Here is a 14590-nt window from a genome sequence, read left to right on the forward strand (position 1 = left end):
TGCAGAAGGCCTTAGTCAAGTTAGCATACCATTCTATTGGTCTGCTTCAAGACATAACGTGCAAACTAACCTAGAATTCTCAACTGCAAGACCCTGTGAAACAACCATATAGACTTCTTCATGCAATTCACCATGAAGAAATACATTTATATCCAACTGAAAAAGGTCTCATTCTTTCTTCATTGTTCTGTTGGGTAGAGCCCTTACTTTGTTCATCTTAACCACATGTGAGAACGTTTTTGTATTGTCTATACTAACTTCTTGATTGTAACCTTTCAGTATAAGTCTCTTAGAACTTTTGTATGCTTCCATATGTTTTGTTTTTTATCTTGTAAATCCATTTGCAACTTATAACTTTCTTACAAGAGGATCAATCACAAGTTTGGTTAGCATATAAGGCCTCATGCTCTAGGGTCATGGATGATTTCGTATAAGAGCAAGGTACACTATCACGAAAAGTATTTCTTATAGTCTGCTGACTGTCACAGTTCAGGACACTTAAAGGAATGTAGTTTTTTTGGTAAACAAGATTGTCAAAGGTCTAGGATGAGGTGCATTAGCACCCTGGCCATAATAGGTAAGGGTATGATCTTTTAATTAGGAATATTGTAATGATATCCCTACACATAAGATGGTGGAATGACTTCTTTGGTTGACCTCGTTTAGGTGTTGGCAGTGTTTCTCTTATAAGTTGCTCAAAAGGTTGTGAATGATTGGTGAAAGGAGGAAAGAGTGTGGGTGAAGATATAGATGTAGGAACTTGGCCAGGTGCAGCGAAATAGCCACTTAGACCTCTTGGAGTGGAAGTGATATTTCAGATAGTAGTGCACACATCTGGTTTTGAGCATGATTATTATCCAATAAGTTGTCCTATTGGTTCAAGAAAGAACCAGAAGACTTATGAAGAAAATTAATCGACCTTAAAATAGAAGGAAAACTAGACCATGAAGAAGGAATAGAAAATAGAAAAATACTTTCATAAGGTAAACATCTCTTGATACATGTATCTTCTTCGTGGCTAGATTGAGAACATTGCATTCTTTTAAACTGAGAAGATAGCACATAAACACACGTGATTTGTTTTTGGACTCAAATTTGTCTTTATGAAGTTCGATCATTGTAGGATTCCAAAGACATTCAAAACTCCTGAGGTGAAAGTTATAAGTATGTTTGATGTTGTATCAAATCTCAAAAGGTCATTTGTTTTTAAGGATGATATAAGGTATCCTATTTATCAGGTAAATTATTGTGAGGATGTACAATCCCAATATCTGAGGGGTACTATGGATTGATATAGTAATTTCCTTGCAACTTCAAAAAGTTACATGTGTTTTATTTTTCCACACTATTTTATTATGGTGTGTATGGACAAGATTCTGGATAAATGATTCAATGCTTCAATACTGGTGAATTCTAGTCCATTATCTAATGTCGGTGTCTTTATTGAGGTTTGAAACTAGTTCTAGTTGCACAAAGCCTTTAACGACTTGCAGTGTGTTACTTTTGCTTCTTAATAAGTTCATCCAATTGACTCTCCTATGATCGTAAACCATAGTCAATAAATACATATAATGATTCTTTGTGGTCAAATAATAAGGACCCAGTAGAACCAAGTATAGAAGATAAATTCTTTTAGTGTATGCATTGTTGTTTAAAAAAGAGTAGTCATGTTTGTTTGGCCATTAGTAAAATGGTACAAAGAAAGGAATTTTTAGGATTAACGACCATTAGTATTAAGAACATTCCCCTTATTTTCACAAAAGGCATAAATGTAATGCCCATTATAAAGAGGCACAGATGAGAGAACTGTCGGTATCATCAAAGCTGATACCTTGTACAAATGTCTTATTAACATAATATAAAATATTTACATTTGAAGAAACATGAGTACTAGGAATGAGAGAAATAAGATCATGCACTTTGCAAAAAGTTTTCTCATTACTTTTTGACATAGAAGAAGAATTCAAAATAGAATGCACATTATAAGCAGTAAAAATAAAAAGGGAAGGTGTAGATGAATGGAGAAATTGACATCTGAAACTGAGATAGTACATCTCCTTCTTTGTTTTACTAATCTCCAGAGGCCTCTTCCTTAAAGGGGCCTACAACACACAATTATAAGCACAAAAGTTAACAATGAATTTAAGATTAATAGTCAAAGTGTGAATTGAAAAAAGATTGAACTTGGAACTAGGGACAAAAAATACTTCATTTAAAATCAACTTTGGACTCAAGACTACATCACCAATTTATGCTACCTTTATTTTATAATCATTTGATAAAGTGACCAACAAAGGTCAAGTAAAAATTCTATTGTTGATCGAACAATTTTGTATTATATGGTATATCTAGAATCTATGCTAGTAATTAGCAGAAGAATTCAAATAATTACACGAAAGATTATTCATCATATCTACATGAGTAGAGCGAATTTGTCATAACCTAAACTGGCGTGACCAACACCCACGCCAACTCTCCTTTGAGCGAAACACTTAACTCCGAACTCATATAACTTCTAAGCTAAAAACTATAAATTAAGAAAATATGAGATAATAATAAGGTCTCATACTAAAATGATAAACAGAAAGTGCAGAAATCTAAACAACATCTCTGGAATTTGAAATTCATTGTACTAAAATATCTAACTAAAATATCTAAGAGTTGTAATAATTAAATAGTAAATAATCTCAGTATTTGGAGAAAAAGACATCTGAATAAAGGGGATCTATAGTAGCCCGAACGAAAGAAGCTCACCCTCTTATCAGAAAATATCGCTATTAAATATGAGGTTTTGTAGAACAATCTGGATCACAGTTTACACTCAAAAAGTATATGAACAGCATCAGTACAAACACTATGTAAAGTTAGACATCATAAGCCAATTAAGATTAGTAACGGATATAAAATCACAATTATAAAATGAGTAGGGAGATAATTCCATATAGTCACTACATAACTCATAAGTAATTAGAATCATCATAAATTACTTACATATTAGCCTATCAGCAAACATAAATACATTTCATCACCATCCTTATTAGAATATCACAATTCAGCACCCGTTAAATGAACAAGTATACAATATTCAAGTCAACTCTTAGACAATATAAGTGTAATTATTATAGAAGTATAAATACGCACCCTTTCTTTAACACATTTCCCTTGACCATCTTAGATCTCAACTAGTATGTCAAAATCATGAAACAATGAGAATCTATCATCAATCATTATTAATCATCAACACACTTGTCAAACACAAACAAGCCAATAGAATCATGAAAATTCTATCTATCCTGGCCTTGCAATTATATAATCACTGCATCTGCCAGACTCATTAACACATCTCTCAAATTACTAATATATCAGTATATAAGCTAATATAAATACAACTCATTGTTATCCTTATTAGAATATTACAATCCAATACCTACTAAATGACCACATATACAATATTCAAAATAAGTGTAATTATTTAAAAGAGTATAAGTATGTACTTTCCTCTAACACATCTCCCTTGACCATCCTAGACCTCAACTAGCATGTCAAAATCATGAAACACTAACCAACTATAATCAATCATTATAAATCATCAAAACAATTGTCAAAATACAAACAAGTCAATATAATCATGAAAATCATATTTATCCTGGCCTTGCATTTGTGTAATCAGTGCATCTTCTAGACTCACTAACACATCTCCCAAAATCATAAGTCTCACTCTCATTTGTACATATATGTAAAAAGATCCTAATCTTGCTTATCTAGTCATGACTTGTAGGGGATCCTAGGTGTCTATGTACCGTACCGACATGTTACCTGATCCAATCACACGCATAACTACTTATCCATAAGTTCACATCAGACTCGAGCTACTCATTATCTGAATAATAAATATATTCTCCTTGTACCCACATAACTCAGTATACTAACCTCTTCAATTAGCTCTCAAGATAATTCATTCAGTATAGGATAATTACAAAGTCATATTTTATAACATCAATGAATAAATAGTTCAACAGTTTACATGCTTATTTATACAAAAAATACTTAATATAATCATAAACAAACACCAACTATGTAAGAAGATCATTCAGCATGCAATACAACTCACATTACATATCAACAATTAAGCAAAATCTAAATCTAATTCATAACTTATCTCAATAGATGAACTAGCAGTAAACAAGCTAAAGTGTCAAAGTCTTCTCTTTTGTCAAAGTCTTAGAATGCTTAAAGTATAAGATAAACATAATACAAGTACACTTTAATCATCTACTTTCTCAAATGAAGGTCTTGGATATTTAAATCCATCAAATTCTATCGTTTTACAAGGTCTAATAAATTATTAACATGTTAATTCATCAAATCAATGATTTTCATGATCAACTCCATACCATTATAGAACTTCATCTCTGTTAATCTCTCTTGTGAAGTTCATAATCTTAAAAAAAATTATTTTTACAGAGTTTCAAGATTTTCTAATACCGTAAATAAAGGTTAAGTTCATAATTTTATGCTGAAGGCAGAATTTAGCGAACAGAAATCATGCATAATTATACCTTTCTTATATTTTTCCTAAATAATATAATAATTCTAGAATTCAATCTATAAAGTTCCACGAAGAACTCACCCATTGATTCTAGGAAGAAAATGGATTATAGAAGGAAATGATGAATTAGAAGCACTTACCTCAAGAAAAAAATCTGTAAGTATTGAAAAATTCTTTATTGGAATTCTTTGGTCGAATATTCTAAATTATGAGCAAGACTAGATAAATAACTGACTTAAATTAGGTTAATTTTTTTTCTCAACACTCACTATAGAGAAGGTCTTCCCTATAACAAAGATTCATATAACAATCAACCACTTTGTTATAACAAAACTTCGCAACTTTACTACCTTATCTATGGAGAAGTCTCCCATCACTATAGCCATGGAGGTCTTTCCTATACTGAAGCTAGCAGAAATTTCAGTTTGTTTCATTTTTCAGAATTATTCAATTCTTAGCCTATGAGAACCTATACAAGGGTACTATGGACCTAAACAACTATAATGACAGGGCATGTTATTACCAAACTAATATACTTGTTAAGGCTTTTGCGCCATCAAATATGTTGTTTGAGATCTCATCTGCATTTCCAACTTGAAATTTCTTTAGCAGGTAAAGAAGTCAATTATATTTCTTCCTTGTGAAGTTCTCAGTACCCTGATTTTGACTTTTATTGTCAAACTCATTTCTATGTCCTACAAACATATCTTCACTACGCATATGAGCATTAACAGTTAATCTTGTGTTCCTTCCTTAGTTATTTGAAGTTTTGTGAAAATCCATGTAGCTTATAACATTTTTTCTTAATGTAACTTGGTTTCTTGCAAAGTCACAAAATAATTGCGGAATTTTTTTTGATTGAAATTTATTTTTAGATGGATAGTATGATTTGTATTGATTAGTTTCAGAAGTATTGTACTGATTACTGCATTGATTACTTTCAAAGGCACCCATTGATTATAATTTTTCCTAAAATTGTTCTTCCCAATATGATTTGCATTTACACTTAAGAAAGTGAATTTAATGATCGGCTTGACCTTTTTATACTTTTCTTCCTAAATCAACTTTGAAAAATCTTGTGTAATATAGGGCATGAGATTCAAGATTAAAATAATTTTCCTTACACAATATTTATTTCATTTAGGTCCATGAGGAATTGAATTAACTTTTATCTTGTTATGCCTCGCGCAAATTTTTCTTTGCTCTATAAAAACATGTACAATAACATTGATTATTTGCATTCAGCATGTTGAGTTCTTTCTTTATTTTTTCATTTTTTGTAATATGTAATGATATCAAGTACTATTTGTACTCGATTATTGATTTTTTTTTGGTAACTAATATCATTTTTTCCTATTGGTTTAATCATATTTTTCCTCTGACTCTTACCACAGATTCTTTGAGTTATTCACATACTACAGGCTATCTATAATATCCTTATAAAGGAATGGAGATTTTATGAAGTGAACAAATCATCACATCTCTCTATTGTCAATAACAGGGACTAGGTTGGCTTCTTAAATTTTTTGTTAATGAATTCCATTTTGTTCATCACAGATAGACTCTAGAGTAACGGCTTCTCCATGATCTATACCATGTGCCGCTGAATGCCACGGTACAAGCACATATCCAATATTCTCGAATGGATACATGTATAAGTGGCTAGTTGCATTTGGTGTATTTAGAGTTTCAGTCATCGATTACGAGTGTTATGCAACTTTGAACAATCAGCGAATTATGAAAATGAATTTAGAGAAAAAAGATTAGGGTTGTGTAACACCCCAAAAGTGCATAACTCCGATAAATCAAAAAAATATAGAAAAGTGCTGAAGTCTGTAGAAAATGACTCTCTACGAAAGGCATTTACAGCCCGTAGAAAGGTTCACAGATCGTAGATGCCACATGTGGAATGGATTCTGAATATGAGAATTTAGGGCCAAGGTTTTTGAGAGGCTTTACAGTTCGAATAAATTTTCACGAACCGTAGACCTAATCGTAGACTATCTTTAGCAACTTAGTAATTTGTGTTGTATAGGACGAGGGGTGTTTATGAATCGTAGAAGTTTTCACGGATCGTATATATTTTTGTACAATGAGACCTAAGAATCTTAGACTCCTCAACTTTTACGGGCACTTGTACGGGCCGTATAAGTTTTTACAGATAGTAAAAGAGTCTGTGGAGTTGAACTTCAGAAAGTTAAAATTTCCTCTAATTTCTATAGACCCTTTCACGGCCCATAAATGGTTGTACGGACCGTATAAGGCGTCTGTAGAACCTTTTCGGTAAAATTTTATCAGGAGTATTTTAGTCTTATTTTTTTAATCTTCATACTACATCGTTTTGTATTTTTTAAGTGGAATTTAGGGGTTTCTATCAACCTAATTCCTTAATCTCTCAACTCCGACCCAAAATAGGTTTCTTTTTTCTCAAGTCTCTCTCTTCCAAGGCAAGAACAAGGTTTCAAGCTTCAAGTCTCCTTCTCCAATTTTTAATTAAAGGTTTCATTCAAGATATATAGGAACTACATCAATGGGTTCTTGTTCATCCATTGAGTTCCAAAGAAACCACAATTTGTCAATTTATGATTCTTCCCCAATTCTTGGATTTCATGACTTCTTATGGGTTCTTATTAGATTTTGATTTCTTCTTCATGAATGATCTTATTATTCATGAATTTATCTTAATTATATATTTTCAAGGATATTTTCATGAACCCATCCAGCAAGTATTTTCATGATCATAGTTATGCTATTTTCACACACAAATTTTATGAACTCGGATTTTTATGAATTAAGAATGTTTTTAGATAAAGTATCAATCAGTTTATATGATTATCATGATTTTAATTCTTTTAGATAAAGTGCCTCTCATATTATGTTATGTAGCGTGATTTTAAGGAGTCAGTCTTATGATTATGAGATTTCTCATGAATGGTTTAGTATCAGATTCTTACTATTTTCTATGATTATGCATGTTTTCTGCTGGGAGTAGTACCTAGCACTGAGTTGGACTAGATTCGATAGTCCTAAAACTACGTGCCCTCATAGGATTATTCTAATTGGACATTAGCTTAGTGGATCCACATTAGTTTATGACTCATACCTTTATGCCTTGGAAAGCATATTGGGCCCTTTTGGTGGGAAAATCACCATACACCATGTTATAGCTCACAGGGTTATATATCGGTTATCGGTATCTTCAACACATGATATAATTTTTAGAATATTGCATGACCTTGTACTATATTTTTAGAATCATATTATTCATTTTATGTTATGTTTACTTAATCATTGCATTAGTATATTTTCAGATTTATCATGTTATTATGCCATGTTTATGCATTTCCACATACCCAGTAAATTTCAAGTACTGACCGCATACTTTTCTGTTTATATTATTTCATAATATAGATTCTGATACACCTCATCAGGGGGTGGTTAGTACAGATTCCTATCAAAACTTCACTACCATGGTGAGTCTTCATGGTTTGGGGATATACCACTTATAATCTTTTATGATTCATTATAGACTTGACTTCAGATTTCAAAAAGTTTAGAGTTAGCTAGCGACATGTCCTAGCAACCCATTATGGTTAGAGGCTTTCACACACTCGGTTCAAATTTCCACTTATGTCATTGCATTCAGATTTCTCTCTTATGTTATGCTAGTCAGTTGAGACTTTATTCTAATTTTCATGTTATTTCAGTTATGTATGTTATTTTAGTGTTATGTTATGCCATGAGGTTAACTTAGGGGTACTTGTGTCTCTAAGTATTGTGTCACGACTAAGGGGTAGTCTGGAATCGTGACAAACTTGGTATTAGAGCATTGAGTTAAAGTGTCTTAGGGGTGTCTTAAAGCCGCATTAATTAGACTCTTGTTCATGGGTGTGAAGTGCGCCATATTTATGAATGAGAGGCTACGAGACGTTTAAGAAATACTTCACTTCATCCATACTCTTAGTCATGTGATAGAGTTTGACTCTATAAAATTTTCTTTTAAAACTTGCTCTATGCGTTTACATCATCATGTCCCCAAGAAGAGACTATGTCAGAAGAAACCAAGATGAGGAGCAACAATAACCTCCAACTCTAACATAATATTAAAGAACATGAAAGAAAATTCATGTCCTCAATTGAATAAGGACTCACCAACTTCTTTGGTAACTAAAGCAACTCTAGCCACGAATAGGATGGTCGGTGTCCGCCCCTACATTATGAGACAATATAGGTAAAATATGTGTTAGTACATAGAAGGTACTAAGTATGTGAGATATGCATAAACAAGTAAAGAAATGTGAGCAATATGTCATAGGATGCATGGCCAACATAATGAACATGAGCAAAGATTAAAAGTATTTGAAAACATATGAAAACTTATGGTCAATGCATCAGAAAACTTCATAACAAATCTCATAGCTTAACATTCAACTTATGTGGAATAAGACCTTTAACCGATATCCTAAGACCATGCGAGCCATACATGGAATCTAATGTAACTCCCACATCAAGAAGAGAGAGGCTACTTTTCCAAGGTAGACTTCGTAAGAAATAACTTTAACTTTGTAAGCTATATGTAGATCCACTAGCTAGGCCATAAAGGAAATCAAAGCAATTTGGGGGGGGGGATTTTATCTCATTATTGCATTGCCTCATACTTAGTACATTCCAACATACTAATGCATATTTTTTGCCTACATTATCTCATAATGTAGGGGTTGAGGTTGAAGATCATACTCATCTATGTGGCTAGTTAAGCTTTCCTATCTAGCGGTGTTTGTTCCTTATTTATCGGGGACTAGTCATCGAGTTGATATTTATTTCAAAGACTTTTTTTATATTTCATATTAAGGGTGAGCTAGGGAAATGTCTTATCCCCCGCTCATACTCATGTGTAGAGGCATCTAGTTGGATAAATATTTCGAGTCTATGTTGTCATGTGACATTCTTCATTTACTATTCATAGTTTAGACTCTCTTATGATATTTCCTCTTTTGCTTTACCTTATGTATGCTTATGATATGTACAAGAGGCTTGGTTGGATCCCTTCAGGGTTTCAATCATCGTGTTACGAGTAGGCCCTAGGTCGGATCGTGACAATAATAGTGTCTAGGTACATTAAACTGAACCTTAGAAAAAGACACAATTGTCCTTCATTAAAACTGGAATTTTGGCCTTACTAGTCCCTTTCTATGAGTTGTACGAGTTTCGATGAGTTGTCAATACGACTCATCCTGTAGGTGTTAGAAAAATCCTAAAACTCCTACCTTTGAAGTGGCTTCTACGAATCGAGATTATGACTCGTATATAGGTCTATGAATCATCGTATTGACTCATCCTGCAGGTCTGAAAACCTGCAAGTTTAGAGGTCTCTAAAGTTTAGTTATGACTCACTTCTACGAGTCGTCAAAGCTTTTACAATTCATCATGTCGAATCGTAGACTTAATCCTGAGAAACTCTGAAACATGGGCATCTGAAGTTTTGATTACGAATCGTCCTTACGACTCGTCAACAGGACGACAACTCATCATGTTGAGTCGTAGGACCTCTCTTGAGTTTGGTTCTTGACAATCCTTTACGATTCACTCTATGACTCATCCCTACGAGTCATAGAAAAGAGTAAGAGTCGTAGAGTGACTCATCAACAAGTAGACAAGCCAAATTTTAAGGGATTCTCTTTGGTTTGAACTTTTTGACTTTCAGGGTCTTACACGGACCGATAGTGGTGAGTACTCTCATCAGAGATCCAATGGTGGTGGTCATTCTCAATTTCATCTGAAGTATTTAGGACAGATCCATCTTCGACTAGTGCTTTGGTGCTTAAGTATAAAAAGGATAGGTTAATGAATCCTAAGCCACAGGGTAATTCTCTTAGTGGACGTTCTTTCTTCGCATGTCAAAAGTGTGGGAAGTTCCATCCGGGAGAGTGTTGGCTGGTATTAATAGTTGCTTTGAAAAATTCATAGATTGAGAGATTGCCCATCTGTCCAGGGTAAGGGTAGAGATGTTCCTCAGCAGACTCAGCCTAATGCTCCAACAGATCATCTGACTCAACGGAGTACCTCATCTAGTTCAGGTGGCGAACAACACCAAGGCAGGTTTTATACTTTTCATACTCGACGGGATAAGGAGGATTACCATGATGTGGTCATTGGTATGTTACGAGTCTTTCAATTTGATTCTTATGATTTGTTAGATCTAAAAGCAAATGTTTCCTCCGTGACTCCTTATATTGCTATGAATTTCGATGTCAGTCCCAAAATCTTGTTAAAATATTTTCCAGTCTCTACTCTTGTTGGTGACTCAGTTTTAGCTAAAGGGGTATTCAAAAATTGTCAGGTCTTGGCTTTTTAGAAAATCACCTCAGCTGATTTAGTAGAGTTAGATATGCTTGATTTTGATGTCATTCTTGGCATGGATTGGCTTCATGCTTGTTATGCTTCTATCGACTGTAGAACTAGAGTTGTAAAGTTTCAATTTCCTGATAAGCCAGTCATCGAGTGGAAGGGCAGTACTTCATCGCCTATAGATCGGTTTGTTTCATACCTTAAGGCCAGGAAGATGATTTCCAATGGTTGTATGATGTATCTATCATTATCTTCACTTAACCAAAAGGAATTTAAGTTTCAAATTTGATGAGGTCTTACTCCAATTTCAACCTTCCAAATAAGGATTTCGCATAAGACTGAGTTTGCATTTTCCTCCATTATTCCATAATTATTACAATATTTCCAGCTTGTAGTTAAGAACTGTGGTCTTTGAATACACATTAAGCGCGCTCACAGACCGCTTAAGTAATATAGCTGGTACGCAACATAGGTTCCACATTGCAGATTTTGATCTACATTAGATAGAGTTAGAGGAGATTGTTAATTTGGAAGGCAATCAAGTTGTCGGTGGGAACCCCTATCGGCAATACCATGAGGGTAGTGCATGCACTATATTATTCAACAAATTAGAGTCTGATTAATTGGAAGTAGTTAGAGAGAGAAATATAAGGTAACTACTCCCTCGAATTCATATTAAGTGGTGTATTTATCTTTTTAAATTTATTTTAGTTAAAAAAATAGCAGAATCTCATTAAATTAATATTCTGTAAATTAATTAAATCTCTAAGATAAATTTTTTTCTGATCCTGACTTGGGCGAGTGGAAAAATGATCGATATCGATAAGATACTAAGATAATATATTTTTCAAAGATCCGACATAAATATATGGTCCGATCAATATTATAAATTAATATTTTTTTAAAATTATAAAAATATGTAAGGCAATTTAGTTAAATATGATTGTAGTATTTTTTTTGGTTAAAATTTAAATCTAGTTGAAGCTCATCTCTAACTTTTCTTATTGCATCCAAAAGTTACGGTGTTGTCTTCTCGAACTGCACCAGAAATTTGTGAAGAGTTCTAGACGCGATAAGTGCTTCCATACACTTAACTGGTTCCAAAAATCTTGTATCGTTTTCAACTTCATTATCAATATTGTTTTCTCTGATCGTATCCACAATTTCTTCAAGGTTTTGAACCTTAAAACATGTATTATTTTGCACAATTTATGTATAATGAATTTATTTTATATATTAATCCATTGAACGTGATACATAAATTAGTAATATATAATGATTTTAATGTAATCAAAATTAACCTTCATTGAATCTTTTAAACATTCTTTAAATTAATGAAAATTAATTGACCAATTAAATAATATCTCTACAAAATAGTAATATTTTATGGCCCTGACAATATTAATTTAGAGAGATTTTACAGTGGTTTGTCACATAATCAAGAAGGTATTAATACTCCTTTCGTCCACTTTTAGTTTTCACTATATTAAAGCAGATGTCTGCTTTTATCAGTCCAGTTTAGAAAATTAAAAAATAATTTATACTTAATTGCTAATTTACTTTTATTATTAACAATAGTCATTTTTCATAGGATTAAGTTATTATATTCAAAGAGTGATATAGTAAAATTGTCATTTGGTTTGTTTCTCATCAAGAAATTTTCCTTGTATAAGTAAAAATGGATGGAGGGAATATTTTCTTTCAAATTTATTTCTATTTAGATAAGTTTCTATGAAACCAAAAACTATATTAAATAGATACTATTTAATTAAGGTTTATACATTAGTAAAAATACTTCTTACTTTTTAGAAGTAAGTTGATTTCTAAATGAGTATGCCAAAGCAAAAAAATCACTTAATATGAACGTGAAGGAGTATTATTCAAGACTTTTGGACAACTTACTAGCTATTCCATTGAAAATTGGGATTAACCTCATCATATACAACTGGCTAATGATGATATAGATTGAAGATATCTAAAATCAAATGTGGAGGATATGAGATAAAATTATATACTGGCTAAGGACTACGGTGCATTTACTTCCGAAAATGAAGAGAATTTCGTAAAACTAAAGATGAACTTATGAAGAATATAAGGCCATGATAGAAATTATGTATGGAAGAAGTTTTCTAATATAACCCCCTGTCCAAATATCCCTTTTTCCTCCAATTCATGTATATTCATCTATACCCTAATTAAGTTTATTTTTATCAACAGTAGATGGTGGCTCCTAGTTATAGATATTCATGGACCATTTGGGGAAAAACTCCCATATTATATTCATCACAGACTGCTCTTTGAGGCAGCAACTTTCCAGTGTAATTAATTTGAAGAGATCACATTGAGATTAGAGAAGTGTCAAAAATAAATTTTGAGACAGAGGACACCACATAACGGATTAGATCGATAGATAAACTTGATTTCTCAGTTTCCGTTTTGGAAAAAATGAAAAATAACTAAACGATTTTCTGTTACAAGGGAAGATTAATGAAAAATAGCTGAATGATTTTTCTCTTACAAGGGTAGTTTAATTTAATGAATAAACATCAAAAGTAGATTAATTTAGTGTTAACCAATAAATATTTTCAACCAGGCGCACACAATATTTATTCAAGCACTGTAGCTAGCCAGCTACTACATTAACGCGCATTTTTTCTTCTCCCTCTAAATTTTCTTTTTATTTTATAAAGTCCTCATGGTTATGGCAGGTTAAAATATGAATATTAAATAATTAAGATTATTTTTTTTTTCAAAATTCGAATACATAAAATTTAACTTTATTATAAGATACTAAACAAATTTAATATTATATTAATAAAATATTAATAAAAATTATATGGTGATTGATGGCGGTGATGGGATGATGTGCTACTTGGGGATGGTGTTGGCTAATGTGGTGTTGAGGGTAGTAGCGAGTGGTAATAACGGTTGAAAATAGTGGTTGATGATGGTAGTTGGTGGCGGCGGTTGATAGTTAAGGTGCATAATAGTGATAGCTAATGGTGGTGGTGAATAATGACGACAGTTGCCAATATATATTGATGATTGTCAGTTGAGATTAATTATTATTTTGGTAATAGTGGTTAGTAGTGGAGATGATAAATTGTGGCCAGCACGCGATAATGACAATTGAATGTAGTGATTTGCAGCGGTGGTGGTTGTGGCTAAAATTGATGGGGATGGTAATGACAATGGTTAGCAGCAATAACGAATAGACATCTTAATGATATAAGACTTTATTACATATCTTAACTATTTTGATTTATTTGAACCTATCAAGCAGTTTTAATGCATGATTAAGATCTGAATGATTAAGACTTAATACACAAACATATTTAATCTGAGATCTAGTTAATTAAAATTAAGTTATTTAATAAGTCCAAACAATTAAGGCGTAAACTAACCTAATAATTACATGTCGTTTGATTGGTGGGACAAGAGATTATAATTCTGGGATGAAGTGTGAAATTATTTTATTTCATTATTGGTATAAATGCTAATTTTGCGATTAACTATGTTGGGATTATTTATATCATAATTATGATAAATTACTGTTATACCACACTTTGGATGTGGTACAATCATGGGATAAGTAAGTCCATTATAAAACAAAAAACAAATTGACACATCTTGACTTTTCCAACTTATTTCTCCATTTTAAAGAAAGCCATAATAAAATTGAAAATGAAAAGA

The sequence above is a fragment of the Solanum dulcamara genome, chromosome 4, assembly GCF_947179165.1.
Source record: "Solanum dulcamara chromosome 4, daSolDulc1.2, whole genome shotgun sequence".
NCBI classification, from domain to species: Eukaryota; Viridiplantae; Streptophyta; class Magnoliopsida; order Solanales; family Solanaceae; genus Solanum; species Solanum dulcamara.